Source organism: Schistocerca gregaria, chromosome 1 (genome assembly GCF_023897955.1).
Source record: "Schistocerca gregaria isolate iqSchGreg1 chromosome 1, iqSchGreg1.2, whole genome shotgun sequence".
Classification (NCBI taxonomy): Eukaryota; Metazoa; Arthropoda; class Insecta; order Orthoptera; family Acrididae; genus Schistocerca; species Schistocerca gregaria.
In genome coordinates this window covers 917172413-917190614 of record NC_064920.1, presented here as the reverse complement: position 1 = coordinate 917190614, position 18202 = coordinate 917172413, and positions in this window count along the sequence as shown.

Sequence of the window (18202 nt, the reverse complement as noted above, 5' to 3'; positions counted from 1 at the left end):
ACGAAATCTAACGAGGTTTGGGGACAGAGTGGGATCATCGATAAACTGAAAAGATGTTAAGAAGTTTGAACGAGCAGTAGAAGCTTACAACACTGCCAAAACAGCGTATTATGTTTGGCCAAAAATGGATGGCAACTGGGTTTCCAGAAGGTAAAGAAGTTTGCAAGAAACACCCAATGGTACCTAAACTTCCAGAAGTGTCTCAGTTTATCCAACGAGTCTGTAGATGGCGGTATAAGGGGCTTGCAGTATTATAACAGGCCACGCTTTTCCACCCGAGTTTTAAGCTAGTTAACCAAGTCCGTCCTTGAACTGACTTAGTCAGATGCTGTATAGGAATTCTTCCTACTTGTTATGTGGTTGGTTAGTTAGTTAGATAGTTACTTTCAAGTCCCACGGATCATTTTGCGTGATAAATCGACCTGATGTGGAAAAAGTCTTTTTACATTCATACTGAAAATTAATTTGTACATCTATTTGTACTATAAACATCACCACATATTTTTTCCCCAAAATGAAAACAAGACACAGAGATTGAGTTAGCATTTCCTACCCACCACCTGCACACATTACAAACGTAGAAATTCTTCTGCTGAATAGAAGGAGTTGTCAAGGGGAAACTTTTTCAATTTATTAGCAAATTTTACCTTTCTGTCTGTTAGACATTTTATATCACTGGGTAAGTGGTGAAAATTTTTTGTTGTATCGTTGTGCACCCCGTTTCTGTGCTAAAGGCAACCTTAATGTTGAATAATGAGTATCATTATTTCTTCTCGTACTGTAATTGTGTACCTCATTGTTTATTTTTGAACTGTAGTGGACTATTTACAACAAACTTCATGCGGGAATAAATATACTGTGAATAAGTAATCAGAATGCCCAATTCCTTAAGCAGATGTCTACAAGGTAATCGCAGGTGAGCACCACATATTATTCTTACAGCACGTTTTTGGGCAAAGAAGTCCTTCTTTCTTAAAGATGAATTAGTCCAGAACATTATTGCTTATGACATCACTGAATGAAAATAAGCAAAATGTGTGAACCTACTAACTTCTGTCTCCCCAAAATTTGCTATGATGTGCGAATGTGGCTGAACTAAGTTCTTTTAGGTGTACCAAAAAGTGTTTTTTCCAATTTAAATTCTCATCAATATGGTCACCTAAGAATTTTGAAGTTTCCACCCTATGTATTATTTCATCATCCTGTGTTACACTTATCACTGTTGCAGTACCCCTAGAGATGCAGATCTGGATATTATGTGTCATTGTGAAATTCAGGGTGAGACCATTCGCAGAAAACCAGCCAATGATACTTCTGAGAACTGTGTTCACCATTTCTTCCATTTATGTATGGATACTGGGAGTGATTGCAATACTGGTGTCATCTGCAAAACGAACTAATTCTGCTTGTTGCGCATTGGATGGTACATCATTTACATATTCGAGAAACAGCAGTAGACCTAAGACTGAGCCTTGGAGAAGCCCATACATGATTTCTTCCCAGTCAGAATTATGTCCCTGGATTCTGTTCGCTGAGTTTCTACTAAGTACAACTTTCATCATTCCTTTGGTTAGATTTGACATGATATATTGGGTGCCTATACCATCAATCCCATAAAACGTCAATGTATCAAGGAGTGTACCATGATTAACACAATCAAACGCCTTGGACAAGTCACGGAAAATACCTATCGGTGCTATTTTATTATTTAATGCTTGTAATGTCTGGTGTGTGAACATGTAAATGTCATTCTCAGCAGAGCAACCCTTCTGAAACCTAAACGGTGACTTGCTGAGGATATTGTTGTTGCCAAGGTGAGACACTTTTCTAGAATACACTACCTTCCCAAAAATTTTGGAAAATGATGTTAGCAGTGAAATAGGTCGGTAGTTACTGACGTCTTATAACCTTTCTTAAAGACGGATTTAGCAGCGGCATATTTTAGTCTCTCTGGACAAATGCCTTGAGTTAGTGATGCATTACATATTTCGAACAATACTGGACTTATTATATGGGAGCAAACCTTTAGTACTCTATTGGAAAGACCATCAAAAGCAATAGAGCTTTTATTCTTGAGAAAATGTAAGACCCTCTTAATATCAGAAGTAGAAGTAGGTGGTACATATGATGTAATTTTATGAGAATTACTTCCTCAGAGTATTGCTGTGATCTTTCTCTTGTTTCCTGTAAACTACTCTTAAAAAATTAAAGCAATAACAGCCCTTGGTCGCAAAATTAAGTCTTTTAACCTGGTTTCGGCACTGCTATGAGTCCCTTCACCGGAAGAGAAACATTCAATCTGGAATGTCACGTATAAAATAAATATCAATCGGTACAGCTTTAGTCATAAAATTTTAAGAAAGAATACATGGAAGGCAAGCCACTACGGGTTGCTTACACATGTCAGGCTACAGGTAGCAACCATCTGACTCTTAAAAACATTTGCCCTTTAGTCATTAATGAATCTTACTGACTTCCAGTAAGATGGGTCCATACTGTAAGGCATTATGTCATTTATGGTGAGATGCTCTCGTAGTTTTATGTCCCAATGGAGAGCCTTAACAGAGCCGCCTGAAAGTGCATTAGTATTGTCCATGTGTTACATATTGAAACGGGCAGAAGTTTTTTGTGCAAATAATTTTTACATGGGATGTCATATGGTGCTTTTGTTTCAGAAACACCGTAAAATGAACTTGTTCACACTGATTATAAGCTAACTATTATCGGTAAGAGAGCAAGGTCTATAGCATGACTATCGAAAGGCATCTTATCGATGACTCCCGACTATAGCACACAGTCTTTAGCTTGAGCGAACAATCGGTGTAGGTCGTACAAGATCTTACATCTTCGGTTATGCCAAACTTAGTCATCTGATTATTAATATCAACGTTTCCTTTAAAAAACGTATAGAACTGGAACGTACCAGCCGCGAGAACTGAGCAAACTGACCAGTAGTCTGGGAGGGCGCATACGTGACGTGCTGGTATTACGAGACAGCCATCACAAATGTTTTCATCAGTTAAGGAGATGCAACGCTTTTTCGCCACAGCTCTGGCAATCAGTAAGTTCAGTTCCGTATGTTTACACGGTTTGCAATATTAATCCCGACCTAAGTTGTAGGTATCACATTATTCGTTACAGTTACCACCTCACAGCAGAAATTTTACTATAGGGCCATTCACATCTCGATGAAACATTTACAAGTTACAACAGTAGTGCTCTTAATTGCACAGTGCATCTGCACATTTGATACTCAACATGACTGGTTTTATGGTAGGCTAACTAATTTTTAGGTGAATAAGCCTTTTGTTTGTACCTCAGCGTAATATAATTTTATCACTTTTGTAGGGTTTCCTACCAGTATAATACACACCTAATGTGGCCAAGCAAGTTTTCAATACTGAAACTGCTGAGGATATTGCGGAGCGGTCTCGACAATTACACCTTGTCATTCATAAACTACAGCAGCTACGTATAACAGCAATGTACGCTAGGTCTGCGTCACACCAGTGTATGTTAAAAATCGTTATGCAACACTAGCCCCTTGTAGGATGCTCATAATGGAACCATTTTAAGTATAGCATTAAGAAGACTGGTACTTCGTTTAATCCAACCCCAATTTCATTTTTTATAATTATTCAGTCCACAAATGATTTATTCTATGTAATTAATTTTTTGCTGTAGTAATACTATTGGTAATTCTTATACAGAGATGCACCAGAGGATGTTACGAAACTAATATGGCGAGTCTACAAGGACTACAATAAATACAGCTACACTAGATTAACGAGTTTTCACTTATCTAATGTTCCTCTGTTTTATTCGTTTTAACATCTATGTTTTACTGCTCGAAAATTCGGCAAACTGTGTATAAGTATTTTACCTGTGGTTGTCCTTTCTTTAAAATTATATGCACTCTCAGTTATTCTTAGGCTAAGTGCTCATTTGGACACAGCCGACGAAGGGCAGGGCACGACAGCGTACCAGAGGTTTTTGTGACTCACAGCGCAAACTCACGCGCAGGCCAGGGCAGCGCAGTGTCCGGGACACAATTTAGTGCGACAACGTCACACGTGCTCCAGCAGGGATGTGTCTCAGAATGACGACAAAGAAAGTGAAGGTATTGGCAATAATAATACACTCCTGGAAATTGAAATAAGAACACCGTGAATTCATTGTCCAGGAAGGGGAAACTTTATTGAGACATTCCTGGGGTCAGATACATCACATGATCACACTGACAGAACCACAGGCACATAGACACAGGCAACAGAGCATGCACAATGTCGGCACTAGTACAGTGTATATCCACCTTTCGCAGCAATGCAGGCTGCTATTCTCCCATGGAGACGATCGTAGAGATGCTGGATGAAGTCCTGTGGAACGGCTTGCCATGCCATTTCCACCTGGCGCCTCAGTTGGACCAGCGTTCGTGCTGGACGTGCAGACCGCGTGAGACGACGCTTCATCCAGTCCCAAACATGCTCAATGGGGGACAGATCCGGAGATCTTGCTGGCCAGGGTAGTTGACTTACACCTTCTAGAGCACGTTGGGTGGCACGGGATACATGCGGACGTGCATTGTCCTGTTGGAACAGCAAGTTCCCTTGAAGGTCTAGGAATGGTAGAACGATGGGTTCGATGACGGTTTGGATGTACCGTGCACTATTCAGTGTGCCCTCGACGATCACCACAGGTGTACGGCCAGTGTAGGAGATCGCTCCCCACACCATGATGCCGGGTGTTGGCCCTGTGTGCCTCGGTCGTATGCAGTCCTGATTGTGGCGCTCACCTGCACGGCGCCAAACACGCATACGACCATCATTGGCACCAAGGCAGAAGCGACTCTCATCGCTGAAGACGACACGTCTCTATTCGTCCCTCCATTCACGCCTGTCGCGACACCACTGGCGAAGGGCTGCACGATGTTGGGGCGTGAGCGGAAGACGGCCTAACGGTGTGCGGGACCGTAGCCCAGCTTCATGGAGACGGTTGCGAATGGTCCTCGCCGATACCCCAGGAGCAACAGTGTCCCTAATTTGCTGGGAAGTGGCGGTGCGGTCCGCTACGGCACTGAGTAGGATCCTACGGTTTTGGCGTTCATCCGTGCGTCGCTGCGGTCCGGTCACAGGTCGAAGGGCACGTGCACCTTCCGCCGACCATTGGCGTCAACGTCGATGTACTATGGAGACCTCACGCCCCACGTGTTGAGCAATTCGGCGATACGTCCACCCGCCCTCCCACATGCCCACTATACGCCCTCGCTCAAAGTCCGTCAACTGCACATACGGTTCACGTCCACGCTGTCGCGGCATGCTACCAGTGTTAAAGACTGCGATGGAGCTCCGTATGCCACGGCAAACTGGCTGACACTGACAGCGGCGGTGCACAAATGCTGCGCAGCTAGCGCCATTCGACGGCCAACACCGCGGTTCCTGGAGTGTCCGCTGTGCCGTGCGTGTGATCATTGCTTGTACAGCCCTCTCGCAGCAAGTATGGTGGGTCTGACACACCGGTGTTAATGTGTTCTTTTTTCCATTTCCAGGAGTGTAGTTACAAGGAGGTTACATGACAAATTGAGGTTCCTGCAGAACTGGGGATTTTTTTAACTAACTAAGCACCAAAGAAAAGAAGAATCTTGATTTTTCCAAGCAGTGCAGCTTCAACAAATTGAAAACGAGCGAACTATTGGAAGTAAAAAAAAACTGAAGACTCAAAATCTGCCAGTGACCCACTCTACCATTCATCCATGTCAATGTAGCGAGCAACCAAAAATATGCAACCAACAAGTCAACATTTCATCAGAGGTAGAATATTTGAAGTGATTTCGCAAACTGAGGCATCTATCCTAAGACCTCACAGTCCAAGAGCTGAAAAACTAGGACCACCTCATAATTACGACGGAACTAGTGCTACATGTAGATGCATCGTAGTCGCCGGACGCCTGCGGTATGCCCTCGACACTTCTTCGGAATACAGTGGACGTGCCTTAAAGTACAGCTGGTGGATCTTACATTTAGTTAACGTAAAGTAACAATAATTTCCCTAATTAAGTACGCAAAGTAATTTATCTAACGCTTGCTGATGACTTTACTTTGTAAGAACTTCCAGCAAAACTTACGAAAATTGCGAGCCTTTATTCGCTTACAATTTGTTCTTAGGAATTATATCCTTCAGGAAATGTAGATTTCCGCAAAAGCGCATGCAACTCCTGAGCTGACGCCGGTCTAAATCGAAGCAGTTTGTGAACTGTTTATCAGAAAACTGTTGTCGTCAAAGCGAAATCGCCATGAGTACTTATCTTGTTCATGTACTCACTTTTCCATTCTGATTTGTTCCGTTATCAAGTGTTGGATAATAACATCAAAATGACATCTGCCTCATCAGAATCCGACTCTGAACTAAGATTCATGATTGACAAGGAGAACTGCGCAATAGATCAACAAGTAAAAGCTGCCTTTCAGTAGGCGCACACACTGTCACAAAGTATTTCCTTCCTTTCGCTGCCCTACCCAGGCCTTCGTCGGCTGTGTCCCAATGTCCGCCTGACCTTATGACGTCCCACTTAGACAAAGTGAACAATGAAGGCTACGTGCTGCCACCACGATTGGAAAATTCTTACTTTTTACCGAGGGCGGGATGTCATTCAGTTGCCGACAAGTATCTATAATGTATTTAGGTACCAGCGGAATAATTAACATACAATAATTCTTCCACTACGGCCAAGTACTCTGAAACTACTGAGTCATTGTTTAATTTTTATGTCTCACTGAAAGTACAAACTATTATTGGATTTGTTTGTTTTAACGTGTCCAGTTCCTTTTAAGCCATTTTTCCTTCATACTCGGGATTTAGTCATAAAAATCACATCGGAAAAAATGCATGTAATTAATTTTTTGTTTGTTTGTAGGTACACGTATGCCATCCTTGTACACACTGAAATCTCCGCGTCACATTACCATAATAAGTGATATTTAAATTGTGATATAGTCTGTGTCGAAGCCAAGGCACTTTTTTTATAAATGAGTATGCCCTAGTATTTGGATTTGCAGGCGCTGATATTTCACTTTGTTAATTTTCAAGTAATTTTATGGAGTTTTACGTTTGTAACTTGTGTTTACACTTGCTTCTAGAATAAGTCAATATTGCCTGCATCCTAGATATTCTCCTCTGCAGCCTTATTTAAGCACATTACTGTTCCCTTCTGATGTGTGTTGGCTGGGTAAGTTTGGCAGTGGACGACGCGTTCCTGTTTCCTGGGCTCGTAGCAGAAACGTGTTGTCCTTCTGCTGCGGTAGTACTTCCGTCGACGTACGAGGTATAGGTTGCCTCGCAATCTGACACCTCTACCAGCCTCCTCGTGTTGGCACCAGTTAAGTAAATTTGATTTATTTATTTATTTACACGTCAAGTTCCGTAGGGCCAAATTGAGGAGTAAATCTCCAAGGTCCTGGAACGTGTCAGTACATGAAATTACAACATAAAAATAACAGATAAAAATATATGTTCATGAACCTGAAAAAAGTCAGTACATAAGCTTAAGTAACCGCTATCAGCAATACAATAAAAATCAGCTTAATTTTTCAAGGAACTGCTCGACAGAATAGAAGGAGTGATCCATTAGGAAACTCTTCAGTTTTGATTTCAAAGCGAATGGATTACTGCTAAGATTTCTGAATTCGAGTGGCAGCTTATTGAAAATGAATGCAGCAGTATAATGTACACCTTTTTGCACTAGAGTTAAGAAAGCCCGATCCAAATGCAAGTTTGATTTCTGCCGAGTATTAACGGAGTGAAAGCTGCTTATTCTTGGGAATAAGCTAATATTGGTAACAAGAAACGACAATAAGGAATATACATGTTGAGATCGTTTGATACAGGCTACGGCTGAGTCTCGCGAATTAATCTGGAATTCTGGAGATATCCAAGATTCCTACAAGCACACAGGCTTTGAAGTGTGTCCTGCTAGCCCGAAGTTCCTCGTCGCCGTACCTGCCTCTTAATTACTCGTTTAAACCTTGTACCCTTATTGCTACTTCTGGAGAGTGTTAAATTTTTAAGTTCTTTTGCTTATGAGTATGAACTGTTAGTTTTTTTCTTTTCTTTACGCAGTCATTAGCTAACTCCAGCCATTGCAAAACTTTCCTGCGTGTTGTCTCTTGGCTCTAATAACTGCACGCTGTATTTGCCAGCTTATCTTTTATTTTGGGGGAATGCATGTTTATTTAAGGGTTATTGTCAATGCTTCTGCTGGTGTGTACCAGTTGGGAGTCACATTTAAATTGCATTTGTAATGGAACACCATTTTCTGGCATAACCTTTTTCTTAAAGAAGTAGCCGATACCAGCATAAATCCAGAATCTGGTATAGGTGAACATTCTCGACTGTTTCACTGAAAGAATTTCATTTGATTTTGTGTAAGATGTGATATATTTCGGACTAAAATGTTGTTGATGTTGTTGTTGTGGTCTTCAGTCCTGAGACTGGTTTGATGCAGCTCTCCATGCTACTCTATACTGTGCAAGCTTCTTCATCTTCCAGTACCAATGGCAACCTATATCCTTCTGAATCTGCTTAGTGTATTCATCTCTTGGTCTCCCTCTACCATTTTTACCCTCCACGTTGCCCTCCAATACTAAATTGGTGATCCCTTGATGCCTGAGAACATGTCCTACCAACCGATCCCTTCTTCTAGTCAAGTCGTGCCACAAATTTCTCTTCTCCCCAATTCTGTTCAATACCTCCTCGTTAGTTATGTGATCTACCTATCTAATCTTCAGCATTCTTCTGTAGTACCACATTTCGAAAGCTTCTATTCTCTTCTTGTCCAAACTATTTATCGTCCATGTTTCACTTCCATACATGGTTACACTCCATACAAATACTTTCAGAAACGTCTTCCTGCCACTTAAATCTATACTCGATGTTAACAAATTTCTCCTATTCAGAAACGCTTTCCTTGTCATTGCCAGTCTACGTTTTATATCCTCTCTACTCCGACGATGATCAGTTATTTGACTAAAAAGAAATTAATTTATTGCACTCTGTATGTACGGTTAAAACTATTCTTCATTTGGAAATATTTGAAATTACGAGATATCTGGCATACTTGGATATTGCTATTATTATTTGTACAATCTAACGCTGGTTATTAAAATTGTTTCTGAACTCATTTATGAAATAATGTTATAACTTGGTGATGACTCTCTTTTGTCAGGAAAGTATTTAAACTCTTTCGCTTCGTAAACTCTTTGGAATATTGTGTGTACCGTAGAACGTAGAGTAGTAGCCATTATGACTCTGATGGAGACAGACGTGATCGACGCTAACAATGTAATGTGGAATATTAAGTGGAAATTGTAAAGACAGTGTGATACTGAAAAAATGTGACAAAGAATATAATTCAAGAGATATACAGGCAAATCTTCATCAGTTATTTAGTCATCAGGAACCCACTATGTTTAGTCAAAATGTCAGCCGCAAGACTGTATCCCTAGACTCAAGAACTACAGCCAACAACAAGAAGAGAAAATGAAGATAAGTAAGAAGTTTCTCTTTTGTATATTTTACCCCTCTCTAAGCTTTCAAAAATCAGCACCAGCTGGGAGTCAGATTTTAAACTGTGCACTTCCATACTTCCCAAATTTGCCTGTATTTTGGGGGATTGTGTATTTCATTGCTTAAGGCATTTTATTAGGGATTATAAAGTGCTAAGGGATTCGCAACAGCCATAATCATTGGCGTGACTTGATTGTGCATTTTATTGATTACGGGATTTTATTAAGGCTTATAGATTCTTAAGGACTTTCCAACAGTCACAATCAATGGCGTGACTTGTTATCCTTCCTGTATTTTGATGGAAGGTGTTATCCATGGTTGGGAATTGTTAGTATATTTGGTGGCAGAAATTTGTAATTAATTTTACTGGTAAAACTTAGTTTGTTTAAACTGCTTGCAGCCACACCTAGTTGGTGCGACTTTTTACTTGTATTTGGGGACTGTATATTCCTGGCTTCAAGCCCTTCTGAATGGTTTAAATTGTTAGAGTTTGTTATTAATGAATTGATACTGTCCAAGTTATTTAAATTATTTTGAGCGCTGTTGCTCTTTTTGCAGAGGTTTAATTTGTAATCATAATGGCTGAGGTTAAGCAATGAAGTGTATTCCATGAAGCAACAAATGACGAAATAAAGTGGATCCACCATCCATGTGTTTTTCCTTAATGCTATCCCAACTTTTATTTGACGTATGATTGCTGAATGGAATGAATAGTTTAATGAGTACAGACTATGGAATCGAAGAAAAAAGAAAATAATGAGAATACTGAGAAACTTAACATAAGGAGTGGAGATCACCAAGAAGATGAAGTTAAGGAATTCTGCTACCTAGGTAACAAAACAACTCATGACGGACGGAGCAAGGAGGACATAAAAAGCAGGCGAGCACTGACAGAAAGGGCATTCCTGGCCAAGTGAAGTCTACTTGTATCAAACGTAGGTATAAATTTGAAAAATACATTTTGAGAATGTACTTTTGGAGCACAGCGTTGTATGGTAGTGGAACATGGCTTTGGGAAAACCGGAAAAGAAGAGAATAGAAGCAGTGGAGATATGGTGCTACACAAGAAAGTTAAAAATTAGGTAGGCCGATAAAGTATGAAGTCGTTCTCCACAAAATCGGAGAGGCAAGGACTACACGAAAACCAGCGACAGGAAGTAGGGAAAGGATGTTAGTGTTATTCTGGCTGCTTCACAACTGGAAAATTACTTAAGTCAGTGACTCAGTCGTGGTACTTATCGCAGTTAGTTTGCCCTGCACGATGTTTTTATACTAAAATGCACCATCAACACACAAAATTCCAGATATATAACTGTAAGTTTGCTGTTGAAATTGACCTTTGTTAATTATTTTCTACTCTTATGAAAATGAAAGGTTAAGGAGATTTTCGCAATTTCGTTAAGCGGGGATCAAAAAAATTCCTACATTTACATTTATTTTTATTTGTCAAAATTATCAAGTATTAAGATATTTATTACGAATCTGAGCCGATATCATTTCGAACAATGGCGCTGACCTCTGCACTAATGTTTCCCTGAAAATTTGCATAAAGACATAATTTTGCAGTTTCATGAAAATAGGGGCTGGAACATATGGAATTTTACCACATTTTAAAGTAATATTTGATTATATTTAGGCTAAATATTACATGAAACTTACATGTTTTCGACCCTCGTCACAAAATGGCTCCTTACACTACGCAGAAACAAAAGGGAAGAGAGAGCGATCATTTTGAAAAACGAATAGAGATTGCAATTACATTCGCAGATCATATTATTTGATTAAAGTCTTTGTTATTTTTCTGCGATAATATTTATTTCGTTACGACGTCAGTTTTGTTATATTTGCGAAGTAATGGAAATACCGTGTGGCTAGTCACTACAGTCTGGAACCGCTGCGGTCGCAAGTTCGAATCCTACCTCGGGCATGGATGTGTGTGATGTCATTAGGTTAGTTAGGTTTAAGTAGTTCTAAGTTCTAGGGGACTGATGACCTTAGAAGTTAGGTCCCATAGTGCTGAGAGCCATTTGAACCATTTGAACCGTTTGGCTAGGGTCTCCCGTCGGGTAGACCGTTCGCCTGGTGCAAGTCTTTCGAGCTGACGCCACGTCGGGTAGACCGTTCGCCTGGTGCAAGTCTTTCGAGCTGACGCCACGTCAGCGACTTGCGTGTCGATGGGGATGAAATGGTGATGATAAGGACAACACAACACCCAGTCCCTGAGCGGAGAAAATCTCCGACCCAGCCAGGAATCGAACCCGGGCCGTTAGGTATGACATTCCCTTCTCGGTGACCACTCATCTACCAGAGGCGGACGTTTGCAATGTTATTCAATATCATGTTTATCACGTTGTGTAGTGTACCGCCAGAATAGGACACCTATTAAGACATCACGGAATAATTTCCATGCTGCTAGAGGGAGCCGTTGAGGGTTAAATCTCTAGAGAAGGACAGAAATTGGAGCACTTCCAGCAAATAACTGAGGACGAAGGCTCCAAGTGCTTCTCTGAAATGAAGAGGTTGGCACAGGAGAGCAATGTAGTGGGTCGCATCAAAGCAGTCAGAAGACTGATGATTCAAAATTGTGAGGAAAAATGAAAACCCCAAGCAATCCTTAAAAACGGTTGAGGCACGGGAGAGACTCCAAGCAATTGATGCTCAACATTGGTCTCCCAACTAACAACTAGAATTCAGTACTCGTTATCAGAGGTGTCATGAGAATGAAAGTTCGACAGTGTATTCGCTCTCATATAGAGTAAATTGGCGCTGACCCCTTTTCTTTGTTTGACAATAATCGTGCAACATTTTCACGGACTACACACAGTAGTACACTATTTCATACATAATAACGAGTGATTATAACTGAAGTGCAGCTGTCCAGTGTGGCTGTAATTATCGTATGGCAATGACTCCTGGCAGATATGCTAATGCAATGATGCCGAACCGATTTACTCTAGGGATAAAAAAGTTCTAATTATGACCACAAGGTGCAAATGTGGCGCTGTACACTGTTTGTGTGGCAGTATGACATTCACGCTGACATTTGACGAGCTACAACGTGAGTGAACAATGTGGGAATAGAAGACCGTGTGCCGTTAGCGAAATTTCTTTATGTGAATGGCAGCAATTACAGCGCTGCACTGAGAGAGTATCAGCCAACCCGCTGAAAGGTCTGAGGAGAAGCCGGATGTCATTGAATGTTTTGAAGCAGATGACGATAAAATTCGAAAACACAGGAGAGGTTGGTGTGGCATGTGGAAGAGGAACGGGTCTTATCCCGGTTGAAGTTGTTGGCGAGGTTCCTGTTGCTGTAACTAACCAGTGCTAGTACTTGCGCAGTATCATGAGACTTGTCCATCCCATGGTCAACAGTTTTGCGATCTATATTACACTGGTACCCAGACAAGATTCAGATCGTGCAGCAACTGAAACCTCATGGTCCATAGCAATGTTCTGTGTTTGGTCTTTGCTTTCTGACGCGCATCAGCGTGGATGACATGTGACCAGGCAATATTCTGTGGAGTGACGAGGTCTATTTTACAAAAAGTGTGGAGTGAATACATAGAACTGCCAATTACGGCGTACTGTTGAAAGGCGTGTTCTGCGTGAAGAGTGACTGAACTCATCGTATGTAACTGTGTGGTGTGGATTCACATGCCTTATTCCTGATCCATTCTTTTAAGAGAATACGCCCGGAGGGCTTGTCAGGTGTAGCGCAACAGCTGCACGTTATCGAGACCGTTGTAGATCATATGATTCCTGGCTTGGAAGAGTTAAAACTACTGTTTTCACGCAAGTTGAGGCAACACACCGTAGCGCTAGCCCAGTGAAACATCTTCTTAACATCTTTCCACGAACGTGTTACCTCAGGAGTTTTTCCAGATGCGTAACATGGAAGGTCACCTGAATCCATACGACTTTTGGCTCTGGGGATATCGGAAATAACGTTTACCAGGGACACGTTCGGACTCTGTCTGGTATGAATGTCAGCATATAGGAATAAGTTGCTGCGAGCAACTTTTGATCATGTCCTTTTACGTACTCTGGTGCTCATTATGAACAAATTTTGTAACTGGTAGCAATAAAATCACCATTATACGTTTCTCCCTTGTTATACTTTTTCCGCCTATGTCACATTCTTAATTGATTACATAAGGAAACATTTCTAAACGACTTCCTTGAATTCAGAATTTCATTTTCTTCTTCTTTAATCGGCCACCACTGACCAGACGTTTTCCATTGGTGAGAGATCTGGAGAATTTGCAGGCCAGGGCAGCACTCGAACATTTTCTGCATCCAGAAAGGCCCGTACCGTAACTGCAACATGCGGTCGTGAATTATCCTGCTAAAATGTGGGGTTTCGCAAGGATCGAATGAGGGGTAGAGCCACGGGTCGCAACACATCTGAAATGTAACGTCCACTGTTCAAAATGCCGCCAATGCGAACAAGAGGAGACCGAGACGTGTATCCAATGGCACCAGATACCATCACCCCTGTGATAAGCCAGTATGGCGATGACGAATACGCACTTCCAATGTGCGTTCACGGCGATGTTACCAAACACGGATGCTACCATTATGATGCTGTAAACAGAACCTGGATTCATCCGAAATAATGACGTTTTGCCATTCGTGCACGCAGGTTCGTCGTTGAGTACATCATCGCAGGCGCTCCTATCTGTGATGCAGCGTCAAGGGTAACCGCAGCCACCGTCTCCGAGCTGATAGTCCGTGCTGCTGCAAACGTCGTCGAACTGTTTGTGCAGATAGGTGTTGTCTTGCAAACGTTCCCATCTGTTGACTCAGGGATCGAGACATGGTTGCACGATCCGTTACAGCCATGCCGATAAGATGCCTGGCATCTCGACTGCTAGTGATACGAGGCCGTTGGGATCCAGCACGGCGTACCGTATTACCCTCCTAAACCTACCGATTCCATATTCTGCTAATAGTCATTGGATCTCGACCAACGCGAGCAGCAATGTCGTGATACGATAAACCGCAATCGCGACAGGTTACAATCCTATTTTTATCAAAGTGATGGTACGTGATTGTACGCATTTCTCCTCCTTACACGAGGCATCACAACAACGTTTCACCAGGCAACACAGGTCAACTGCTGTTTGTGTATGAGAAATCGGTTGGAAACTCTCCTCATGTCGGCACGTTGTAGGTGTCGCCACCGGCGCCAACCTTGTGTGAATGCTCCGAAAATCTAATCATTTGCATATCACAGCAATTTCTTCTTGTCGGTTAAATTTCGCGTCTGTAGCACGTCATCTTCGTGGTGTGGCGATTTTAATGGCCAGTGGTGTAACACCCAGCGTCTTTATAGCTGAATAATTTTAAGTGGTAAAGAACTTACAATCTCGTTCTGCCTTCTTTTTCTCGATTACTGGACTCTCATATTTAATTAAAAGAAGGATGTTGTCGAAGGAAGTGCATGCCTGAGAGCAGTGTATGCAGCAGACGTGGAGGTGCGGACAGTGACATATGGGTGTGTTGCGTGCGTGGAATTCCTCTGGCGGGCGACTGCGTGTCGTCGCGCACGTATCACCCACAGTGCTGGCTGCGTCACAGGGGGCGGACAGCGGCTCGTTGGACACACGCCGACGTGCCTACAGCTCGACGCGTTTCCAGCCACTAATGGAATACGGCAGAGTAGAGCTCTCTCCCGAACAGTTGTTCTCCTTATAAGGAAGACGCAAGCACCGTCGAGTCGCAGTGATACCGCCGACGATCCACTTTTGTCGAAGAGACAATGACGGAAGTGACAAAAACTTACATAGCAGGAATAAAGATTTTTTTTCTTTTACTAAAGCCAAATTCTTGGCGGCTAGAAATCAGTACTTCATTATTATTGGGGAAGAGTTGTTAGAAGCGGAAGTAGCTTCCGGCATGTATCGAAATAATGTGAAAGGAGCTCCGCTTTTCACGACATACAGCGTAAAAAAATAAATGCGCATGCCAATTTCTCACCATTGTACCTTACGTACTAGTCGTAACAAATACTTGTAACAAAATGTCGTTCCGTGCTTATTTTTAGTAGTAAACTGACTCCAAACTACGGTAATTTGGCAACAATGTAAACATATTTACGCCAAGCATTTTCATTCAAGACATACAAGAATCTGATTTCGAATGTAGCAAGTGAATTGGATAATTACAGTGCACTTGACTGACCTACCCATATCGTGCTTACGGCCGAAGGATACCTACATAACGTTAAAGTAAGCTTGACGTCAATAGTCAAGAGTAAGAGAAGCGGGGATAGACCAAATGGAAGCTGGTGTCTGCTTACTTCGGGGAAAGAGTGTAGGTATGAAGTAGGAGAAGCAATGCTGAAAACAGATCGTAAAGAGTGGAGGACGTAGTAAGTTGTAAAAGAAAGGACCGAACTTTTAAAGACACAGCACATCTTATAAGCAGAATAGTAAAAATCACTCTATTTTCATTTCTGTGTTGGGTATCTGCAGTGTTGTGTACAAAAATTGCTCTCATTACTCTGTAATTCCCAAGAACCATCACAAGGGCCATCCTACGTGTAATAAAATGCAGTTGTGTGCTAATTTTTAGCAGTGTGACTTCAAAAGGTGACTATTTGGCAACACAGTAACGACATGTACAGTAAATACCATAGTTCAAGGCATATAGGAGCCTAGGGTTGACGGTAGTAGATGAAGTGGATCGTAAAAATTCACTTAAGTAATGTGCTTATACGATGCTTGAGGGTGAAAAGATCTACATGAATCAATTCAGTAGAAAACTGCAAGAGAAGAAAAGATGGAACAAATTGATGGCTCATCATAGTTTGTACTGTTGGGCAGACAATTTTATCTCTTAAGTGTTGAAACTAGAAAATATAAATCGAAGTTAATTGTTGTGTCAGACTCTATTCACGTTTTTCCTCGGATCAAAACCGATTAATACATGTTAGCTATCGCATCTTAATCAAACGTTTAATGGAATCGAACTGGTCGTGTAACATTTCCTGCTGCAACGACCAGGTAAGTATTGTAGAATAATTGAGTTTAACGGTTTCCGGTCTTGGGTGGAACATGAAGACAGATGCATCGCGAGTTACACCCTGACCACGTATTCGCAGTAGCATATGCATGGGATAAGGTTCTGGAGAAGTTGTGATGTTCACCGTCTCAGATTGATACGGTATACTATTAATCCCATTACCAATGTCAACACTGTCGGATCTAGGGGCGCTGTTCACCGTCTCAGTCGAATTTCAGAATAGTCTGTACATGAATGCGACAGCTGATATTTGTTCTTTTGGGACGCCTTCACATCGGATCACTTGCATTACTTCGTTTCTCCCGCCACATTCTCCACTCGTAGGTTTGCTGTTCGCGCCCGTGGCTAATCTTTCTACTATTTGTTCCCTCCAAGTGTCAGACGCAAACCTCTACCTCAACTAGTCGTTCACTTATTGTGACCAAAACTTCCACTGAGATCGAAAAATGTAACTTACCACTAGGTACTTTATAGTATTTTTCCACAGTGATGCAATAAAGACAGACAAAATTCAGCAGCCGTTAAGTCTAAGGGAAAACAGCACACGCTTGCACGCAACCATGCGCTCACGTCAGTGAATTTCTTAAATGTGCACTGTGAAATATTAACGCTGCCTCATGGAGACTTTCCCATTGCGTCACTGGCGGGGTTCGATGCTTCCAGCTTATGGCAGTGAGACAGTGGTGGGAGGTACAGTTCTGACAGAGTCGCCAATATTTACACGAACTCCTTAAACTGGTATCCGCTGTCTCCGTTCACAACGATCAAACGACGGATGATACACTTGTTTCGTTGAGTGATGTGATTAGGCAACAGTAGTTGAAGAAAACATGTTATTGTGGTATTGAATCACGTTTCTACATCCCTTTATTCATGAACTATTTCCATTACGGATACTGTTGGCTGAAATTAAATTTTTAAGGAAAGTAAATGGCTGTACTCTGAGAGAGCAAATAAAAGATTCTGAAATAGGGAAAGAATTAAAAATATTTTACGTGAATGAAACAAGAGAAAACGAGGTGACAAAATAGAAGAAGCGTTTTGAATGGAGACAGAATGAGTAGTCAGACGTGTAATAGGTTATAGACCTATAGGAAAGAGATACAGGAATACCAAGGGAAAGGTGGCTTTCGTGAAGACGGAAACGGCTATAATACTACTCCCTTAAGTGAAGAAGAAGAAGAAGCAGAAGTTTTATTAAGAACTGTCACTCTTGGTTTTATCAATAGAGCAAAGTTAGTCTCAACACATGCACCCCTGAATTTAGACCTGTAGCTATCTAATTACAGTCAGGTAACAGCCTAGATATGCTAGTTGAATCTGGACTGATGTGGTGCATACAGAGACCACTTCATCAGTTCATTGCAGTTACCTCAGAACTCACAGAAAGCAGAAGTTCCCCAATCATAATATGCTTGCAAAACTGTTAGTGTAACTCCTTTTACTTTTCAGTGAAACAGTGATGTACATTACACTTTAACAAACTTTGTCATTATTTATCTTTAGGTTAAAGCTTCTCCAGGTTGAAAAGACCGAAGCTGAATAATAACATATGTAAGGGTTAGTAACAACACTCGTGTTCGAAAATCCAACTACCACTATAGAGACAGTTGTACCA